This window comes from Canis aureus, chromosome 24 (genome assembly GCF_053574225.1).
Source record: "Canis aureus isolate CA01 chromosome 24, VMU_Caureus_v.1.0, whole genome shotgun sequence".
Classification (NCBI taxonomy): Eukaryota; Metazoa; Chordata; class Mammalia; order Carnivora; family Canidae; genus Canis; species Canis aureus.
In genome coordinates, this window is record NC_135634.1 from 15,470,358 (window position 1) to 15,479,273 (window position 8,916).

The 8,916-nt window shown below is 38.3% G+C and overlaps 1 pseudogene; it reads right to left on the minus strand.

Moving 5' to 3' along the window:
- Nucleotides 1–1,516: 1,516 nt before the first annotated feature.
- LOC144296458 (large ribosomal subunit protein eL31 pseudogene) lies at nucleotides 1,517–1,885 on the minus strand (annotated as a pseudogene).
- Nucleotides 1,886–8,916: the final 7,031 nt, after the last annotated feature.

Below are 8,916 nucleotides of genomic sequence, written 5' to 3' on the forward strand. Positions count from 1 at the left end.
TCATGAGAGACACACAGAGAGAGAGAGAGAGGCAGAGACATAGGCAGAAAGAGAAGCAGGATCCGTGTAGGAAGCCTGATGCGGGACTCGATCCCACGGCCCTGGGATCACATCCTAAGCCAAAGGCAGACACACTCAACTGCGGAGCCACCCAGGAGTCCCTTTTTAAATTTTTTAAATTTTTTAAATATCTTATTTATTTGAGAGAGAGAGAGTGAAATTGAGCATGAGTTGGGGGGTAGGGGCAAATGGAGAGGGAGGAACAAGCTCCCTGGTCAGGAGCAAGATCCCATGACCCTGAGATCATGACCTGAGCCAATGGTAGACACCTAACTGACTGAGCCACTCAGGAGTCCCAACCCTTTAAGAAATGTTAAATGCTCTTTTTAAATCTCTAGTAACAATTTTTTGTCTTCAAGATTATTTTCTCTAATATTGCTATATCTCCTCCAGCTCTCTTTTGGGTATCCTTTGCACAGGATATCTCTTTCCATCCTTCAGTTTTCAATTTATTTATATCTTTGACTCTGAAATGTGTCTCTTATAGATCATGGGTTTCTTTTCTTTTCTTTTCTTTTCTTTTCTTTTCTTTTCTTTTCTTTTCTTTTCTTTTCTTTTTTCTTTTCTTTTTTATTAAATCCATACTGCCAGTCTTTGTCTTTTGATTGAAACACATTTGCAGTCAATGTAATCACCAACTAGGTAGAATTTACAACTGCCATTTTGCTATTTCTATGTGTCTCATGTCTTATTTGTTTTTTTGTTTCTCCATTACTACCTTTTTTGGGTTAGATATTCTCTAGTACCATTCTCTAATACCATTTTAATTCCCCATTTGTTTTACTCTACTGTTTTTTTTTTAGATTTTACTTATTTATTAGAAAGAGATAGAGCAAATGGGAGGGGGGAAGAGCAGAAGAATAGAGAGAGGCAGACTCTGCACTGAGCATGGAGCCTGATGTGGGACTCTATTGGATGACCCCAAGATCATGACCTATCTTTTAAATCAGATAGCAAAATAAAATAATTAAAAGCAGAAGTATATCTGTACTATCTTTCATACTTACCTGTATACTTATCTTTCCAGAGCTCTTTATTTCTCTGAGTGGAACCCAGTCCAATGTCCTCTTATTTTAGTCTGAATGACTCCTTTTAGTTTTTCTGGTAGGGCAGGTCTGCTAGTGTTGAGTTCTCTCATTTTTTGTTTATTTGTGATTAAGTTTTTCTTTTTTCTCTTTTTTTAAGGATAGTATCAGTGGCTATCAAATTCTTGATTGGCAGTCTTTTTCTTTCAGCAGTTGGAATGTGTCTACCATTGATTTCTGGCTTCCAGATGTCTGATGAGAGGTCAGTTGTTGTTCTTATTTTGTATCCATCATGTGTAATGAGTTGCTTTTCTCTTGATGCTTTCAAAGTTCTTCCTGTTTTTGTCTTTCACCAATTTTACTATGATGTGTCTAGATGTAGACATCTTTTTTTTCAGTTTTATACTTTTATTTGACAATCACCAATTAGTTCTCATCCACATTAACAGTCTATAGATTTTTGAAAGTGGTGACAGGTACGTAGGTAACCAGCATGTAGAGCTTGTTTGGTGAATCTTCATCCTCGTTACGTTTTCTGGACAACCGCACACTGATACAGTATGGAACATTCCTTATTCCTTGGCCCAGACAGCTTTGTTGAGCCTGGTGTCAGTGCACACATCTGGAGTTCCCATCTCCTTCATGGCAAATTTCCAGATCTCTTTGAGTGCCCGAGGGGCAGGCTTCTTGAAACCCACTCCATGGATACGTTTGTGAATGTTGATGGTGTATTCTCTGGTCACTACCTCGTTGATGGCAGAACGGCCCTTCTTCTCGCCACCCTTCTTTTCGGGAGCCATTCTGACGGGCCCTAGCTAGAAAGGCGATGTAGACATCTTTGAGTTTATCCTCCTGGGAATTCATTGAGCATGTATATGTAAAATATGTTTTTAAAAGTTTGGAAAGTTTTTAGTCATTATTTCTTCACATATTCTTTCTGCCTCTTTCTCGCACTCTGCCCTCCCTCTGGGACTACTGTGATGTGTATGTTGCTACACCTGTGTGTCACACAGGTTTCTGAGGCTTTGTTTATTTCTCTGCACACTTTTCTCTTTCTGTTCGGCAGACTGGATCATCTCGATTGGTTTTTGGACAAATTCTCTCTTTCTTCTGCCAGTTCAGATATGCTATTGAGCCTCTCTTGTGTTTTCCACTTCAGTATATACTCTTCAACCCAGAATTTCTATTTGGTTCTTTTCAATAATTTCTTTCACATTATTGATATTCTCTATTTGGTGAGATGTCATTTTCTTACTTTTAATTCTTTAGACATGATTTCCTTTAGTGATTTGAACATATTTATAACAGATGACTTAAAGTCTTTGCCTAGCAAATCCAACATCTGGGCTTCCTTCAGCATAGCTTGCATTAAACACTTCTTTTCCTAGGCATGGACTATACTCTTTTTTTGCATTTGTCACAATTTTTTTATGGAAACTAGGTTTTAAATATTAAGTATCCAGATTTCTTTCTCCCTGAGATTTTTTTTGTTATTGTTATTGCCATTTGCTTGTCTAATGACTTTCTTGCATTAACTGTTTACAAACTATGCATTCTTTGTCATTTGCAGCTACTAATATCTGCTCAGTTAGCTAGTGGTTGCCTAATAATTAGAGAGATATTTCCTCAAATGCACTGAAATAATAAGTTTCCAGGCTTTTATAAGGACTTCTGTGTGTGTGTTGAGGTATGCCTTCCATATTCTAGTAGATTGTTTACATCTCTGCCTTAGCTTTCACTCTCTGCTTGTACAAAGTCTCAATGTCAGCGAGAGGTGAGAGATTAAGCCTTCTAAACTCTTGCCTGGGCATATCCGCAGCCCTGCACATGCTTGTGGCCTTCTAGATTCTCAGTAATATGTTACAGCTTTACAAAGCCCCCTGAAGACATCTCATTCCCCATCATTTCCTTTTAAGTTTTTTGTTCAGCCTCTTGTTAGTCTTAACTGGTATCACTACCACAAGCAGCTGCATTGTCAAACAATTGCCACTGACTGTGTTTACAAATGCCCTAGGGATACAGCTCTTTGCACAGAACTTGCTCTGAATAAGGTTGAATAAAGACAAATCCTGAGAATGGAGCTTTGCAGAGAGGCTTAAAAATAACAATTTTCTCATGGTGTGGTTGTAGGAGTTCCAAACTCATTCTGTCCCCTCCTGTGGCTGCTAGGTTGCTGGTTTTCACACTTACCAAGGTATAAACCTGTCATTTTCCAAGGCTACTGTGGAGCGAGGGAGAGCAGTGAATAGGAACAGCGCAAATTGAAATGCCACAAAGTTTGCTGTTCTTACTGAGATTAAGTCATATTCTTTGAATAAATACTCTATGAGTTGTTGCAAACCCTTGATTAGCTTATAGAGCTCTGAAAAAGTTGCGTTCGACAGATTTTGCCAGTTTCTCATTGTCTATATGGAGGTTTTTGGAAGTCCTTACACCACTAATCTGGAGGTGCTTCTCCAATGCTGACCTCTTTAAAGAGGTCCTGACAGTCCTTTGAGGGCAGCAGCTTTAGGAAGGGGATGCTTAGTGCCTCTGGGGTCAGTTAAAAGTGTTAGATACTTGGGGTGCCTGGCTGGCTCAGCCAGTAAAGCATGAGACTCTTGACCTGAGGATCATGAACCAAGCCCCATGTTGAGCTTAGTTAAATGAATAAGTAAATAAATAAATGAACAATAGCATTTAAAAAATAAACTTGCAAAAAAAAATAAAATAAAAAAAATAAAAAATAAACTTGCATTTTAAAAAGCATTAGATATTTATTGCATTTATTTTTCACACCCCAGTAGGCTTTTATTACTAACTTGCTGCTGCATATAGTCACTGAATGATTACAATTGATATTACTTGAATAATAAGAAAAGATAATGGTTTACATATCCAACATAGATGAGTCAATAAGAGTCAGAGTTTTAAAAACAGTGGTGACAATGAAGTACAATGGGAAGCGATTAAGACTGAGAGTTTATGAGGGAGAGAATTTAAATATAAGATTATTCAAAGGAAATTAATTAGGGAGCCCAACCTTAGGGTATGTTAGAAATGGGCTAATAGAGCACTATAGAAAAACTATACCAGGCAATATTCTCTGTTGATCTCTGGCTCTTGAAAACATATTGTTCTATTGATATACTAGTTATTCCCCTTCAAACTACCCCATGTTTGGCACCCTGACATCTCTACGTGATTTAAGTTGTAGTTTATAAAGAAGACAGCCATTTTTAGTAATTATATTGGGATATTTTTATGTGGCATTTTTATGCTCTATTATGTGGAGTTACTGAAAAAGCTAGTAAGAATGAAAAGGTTTCTTGAGTAAGCTTGAAGCAGTAACATTAAGTTGAATTTTTAAATGTTTGGTATCTGCTCATTATCAGTAAAGATGACCATTTCCTTTCAAATAGAGTCTGAGAGCACAATAGCAGACTGGGATAATTAATCTTATTTTTCTAGAACATCCTGGTAAAACAGTAAGAGAGTTCACATTTTTTAGCAAGGTCACATTTTACTTGCATTATTTTCCAAAGCAATAAACAATCCATCCATCTTCCCACCAGAACCTAATAAAAACCAAAAACCAAAAACCAAAAAACCTATATTTCATAGGGTTAAAAGGTCAACCTCACTGAGAAACATCAATGGAATCTGTGTTTTCCTTTGTGGCTGAGCCTGGTTTCAAATATATAAAGGGTGAAAATAATTGTCTATGGATTCACTCAAGCTGGTCATTCTTCTGAATTGAATAAAAGTCAGGAAATGCTGAAATTCACTTTCCATTCACCAGTGCCTCACTGTTCCTTGTCTTTAGGAATGCAAATACTCTACAGTGATTTGCCAGTTCTAGAAGAGACCTTATAGTTAGTGAGCCAGATTTTCTTAAGATATTTACCTGAAATTTGAGATGGACCTTAGGAAGAAACAGTGGCTCCAACAAAAATGCAAATTTGAGGCACATTTCAGATATATTACAAAAAACAGCCAGAAGGTCTGGCCCATATGCTCCCTTGAAATCTGATTGACTTGTCTCTTTTCTGCTAAATGGAGCAATTGTAGGAAAAGGCAGTATCACATAGAAGTAGAAGCTTTAGCTTGGTGGTTATGAGAAAACTGCTGAATAGATTGGTTTTAAATATTTTGAATTTTTTGTAATGTTACAATTTTAAGAAAAACCTGGCTGCTTTAAGAACTAAGAGTCAAGATTCTAACATTAGAATAAAGGGCAAATATATAAGGAAAGAGCCAGACTGTGCTAATAATACTTTGAACACTGTTATTCAAGGTGCATGGGTAACGGAACCTATGAATCTCAGTCAGGATGCTTGTGAAAACACAGCTGCCTAGGGTCTTTCCCTGCCCTAATAAATTGAAATTTAGGACATGGGATTTGAATTTTAAGTCAGAATTTTGTACACTGTAAAGTTTGAGAACCACCAAGAACTCCTGTTTTCCACATATAAGCAACTTAATATCCCAGTTATCACAAGAGTTAAAAATAAAAACTAGCTTCTAGCACAAACTAAATACTCTCCTTTCTTAACTATTGTATCCTCTACTTGCCAAGATTTTTTTCTTTATGCAGCTCTTATTTGGGCTTCCTTATACTGTATTCCTAACTGTTGGCTGGTCTTCTCTATAAAAATCTTCATTTCTTGGGACAGCTGGGTGATTCAGTTGGTTGAAACTCTTAGTTTTAGCTCAAATCATGATCTCAGAGTTGTGGGATAGAGCCCTGCCTGAGCTCTGTGCTCAGCAGGGAGTCTGCTTGGGACTCTCTCCACCTCTCCCTGTGTCCCCCACCAAATAAATAAATATTTTTTAAAAGGGGGGGGTTCATTTCTTTGTGATTTTTTTAAGTATTTTTGTTGTTGTTGATTTGTCTTCTCAGACTAAAAGAAAAAACAAACTTCATTTCTTGCTGCACTTGCTGCAGGATAAAAGATAAGGGCAGTTCTAGAGTCACCTACAACTAGAACCAGGAACATTTCTCGCTATGCTAATATATTAAGTACGGGTCCCTGGATCTTTAAATTATCTACATATGAACTAAGCTGAATCACTGCATCTAAACCAGCTCATCATCACCCCTGTCACCTTTCACCTCATGGCAGCCCCTTCAGTGTAGAGCTAAGGTATGGATCACTGGATCTTACATATCTATAGGCATAATAATCACCTAGGGATTCATTCAAAATAGACATTCCTGGGCTCCAACCACCCAGCTTCTGATCAGTGAATATGGAGCAGATGCCAGGAATCTGTCTTTATCAAGCACATCTCCCACCCCAGGCTATTCTAGAATCTGGACCCAACCTTTGGGCAAACTTTCATAGAGGAGTTTAACTCCCCTATTCAAGGGTAGCTTTGCCGCTCTTAGCAAATTCAGCATTGGAAGATTGAAGTAGAGTAAAGAGAATCTGAGCCATCAGAGAATAGGTCTATGAGGAGAACTCAGGCCCCTTGAGAATCACAACACATGAAACTCTCAGGACAAACATGACTTGAGAATCACAATTCGAGTGGGTTTGAGTGGGAATTAGTGAAGCTGGAATCTCATTGGTGATTTATATATGTGATGAAGAAAGATGTACTTGACAATTTGTGCCTAAATTTTTTTTAAATCTTGACACAAGGAGTTCTGCTCCTCACCTTTGCCCCTCACAACCTTCCACTCCCCATTCCCAGACACACTCACGTCCATGATACCCACATGAGCACTTTGGTGTTTGGTAGTTCTAAAACAAAAGATATTGTTAAGAACTCTGAATTTAAGCACATGGAGATGGCTCTTCAGCAAATGTTTCAAATGCTTGTAAGAAACAGACCAGAACATGTAATCACTTATATTGCAAAAGCGTATTTTGGCATTCAGTGAAGGTTAAAGAAGCATTGGCTTTTTTTTTTTTTTTAAGATTCTATCTATTCATGAGAGACAGACAGGCAGAGACACAGGCAGAGAGAGAAGCAGGCTCCCTGTAGGGAGCCCAATCCCAGGACCCCGGGATCATGACCTGAGCCAAAGATAGACGCTCAACCACTGAGCCACCCAGGTGCCCAGAAGAATTGGCTCTTAAGTGAAATCACATCAAAAAAACTAGAAAGTTTTTTGTCTGCATTGAGATTTTAATAGAAATGTACAAAATAAGTAGTTATGGCTATTTTCTTGAGAGATGTAAGAAGAAAAGCTGTGTTATTTTCTTATCTTAGCCAATCCCTCAGTACCCATACACCTAGGGCCCTCAAGAGAGTCTGACATCCTCTGGAGATGTTGAGCCATTGCCACACCATACTCTCCTAAGCCCAGGGATGCTGTACCCTGTCTTGTGTGTATCTGTCTGGGGCCCCCAGTGTTTGGGAGTCTAGCTCTTGATGAGGTCTGGGGGGTAAGAGGGGATGTGGCCCCAGCTGCACTCAGATGGCATCTCCCCATCCCAGATGCTGCCACAGTGGTGCAGGTCCAAAGAGGTCCACTTTTTGGGGTGCAGATGCAAATAGCAGGTGACAGCATAGGCCAGACTCTCTGGCTCCAGGAAAATTCTGGAACAGACCTAGGATGTAAACTTTTGGAGAAAAACACAAACAGGTTTATACCTTTTGGCTATCAAACCAGTATTATTGTGTTGCAGTTTTTCAATCACAGAAATGTTTGTGTGTCTCTAGGGAGCATGATCATGAGGACTTTGGAAGTGCATGGCATCTAGTAGTGGGAACTTGAAGTTAGTATAGAAAATCTAGGTTTTGGTACATTTAATGATTCTGCATAAGTAGTTCTGTTTGCTCAAATAGTTGGGAAAATGTTTTTTTGGAGAGAACTAGATAATTTGAAAACTCTCTCAGTATAAGTTATCTTAAAATGGTAGGAAGGACAGAGTAGGATACAGCGAAGTAATGTGATCTGACAAAGTTAAGAGATGCTGCAAAGGTGTTTGTTGCTATAGTCCCTACTCTTTCAGTAGACTTAAAATATCCAGAACAAATAAATAAAACTCACATTTGTGAAAGCTTTTTCAAACTCATTATGTAGAGCCCCCTTACTGTCCTATATACGTTAGGATTATTAAAAAAAAAAAAAGAAAGAAAGAAAATAACAAGTGTTGATAAAGATGCAGAGAAATTGGAACCCTAGTGCACTGTGGTGGGAAAATGAAATGGTGCAGTTGCTATGGAAAACAATAGAGCAGTTTCTCAAAAAACTATAAACAAATACCATTTGATCCAGCAATTCTCCTTTTGGATATTTACCCAAAATAATTGGAAAGCAGGATCTTGAAGAAATATCTATACACTCATGTTCACAGTGGCATTATTTGCAATAGCTAAAAGGTGGAAGCAAGCTAAGTGTCTGTCAGAGGATGAATGGACAAAACAAAATGTAGTCTATGCCTATAGTGGAATAGTCTTTAGACCTAAAAAAGAAAGAAATCCTGTCCATGCTATAAGATGGTGAAATAAGAGAAATAAGCCAGTCAAAAAGGGACAAATACTGCACAATTCCACTTATTTGAAGTACCTACAGTAGCCAGACTCATAGAGACAGAAGGTGGAATGGTGGTTGCCAAGGGCTGGGTGAGGGGGGATGGGGAATATTGTATAATGAGCAGAGTTTCATTTTTCTAAAGATGAAAAAAGTTCTGGAGCTTGCTTACACAACAATATGAATGTATGTAACACTGCTGAGAACTGTATGCTTAAAAATGGGTAAGATGGTAAATTTTATGTGTATTTCATCACAATTATTAATTACAATAAAATTTAAACCCACCTTAGAGGGATCCCTGGGTGGCGCAGCGGTTTGGCGCCTGCCTTTGGCCCAGGGCGCGATCCTGGAGACCCGGGA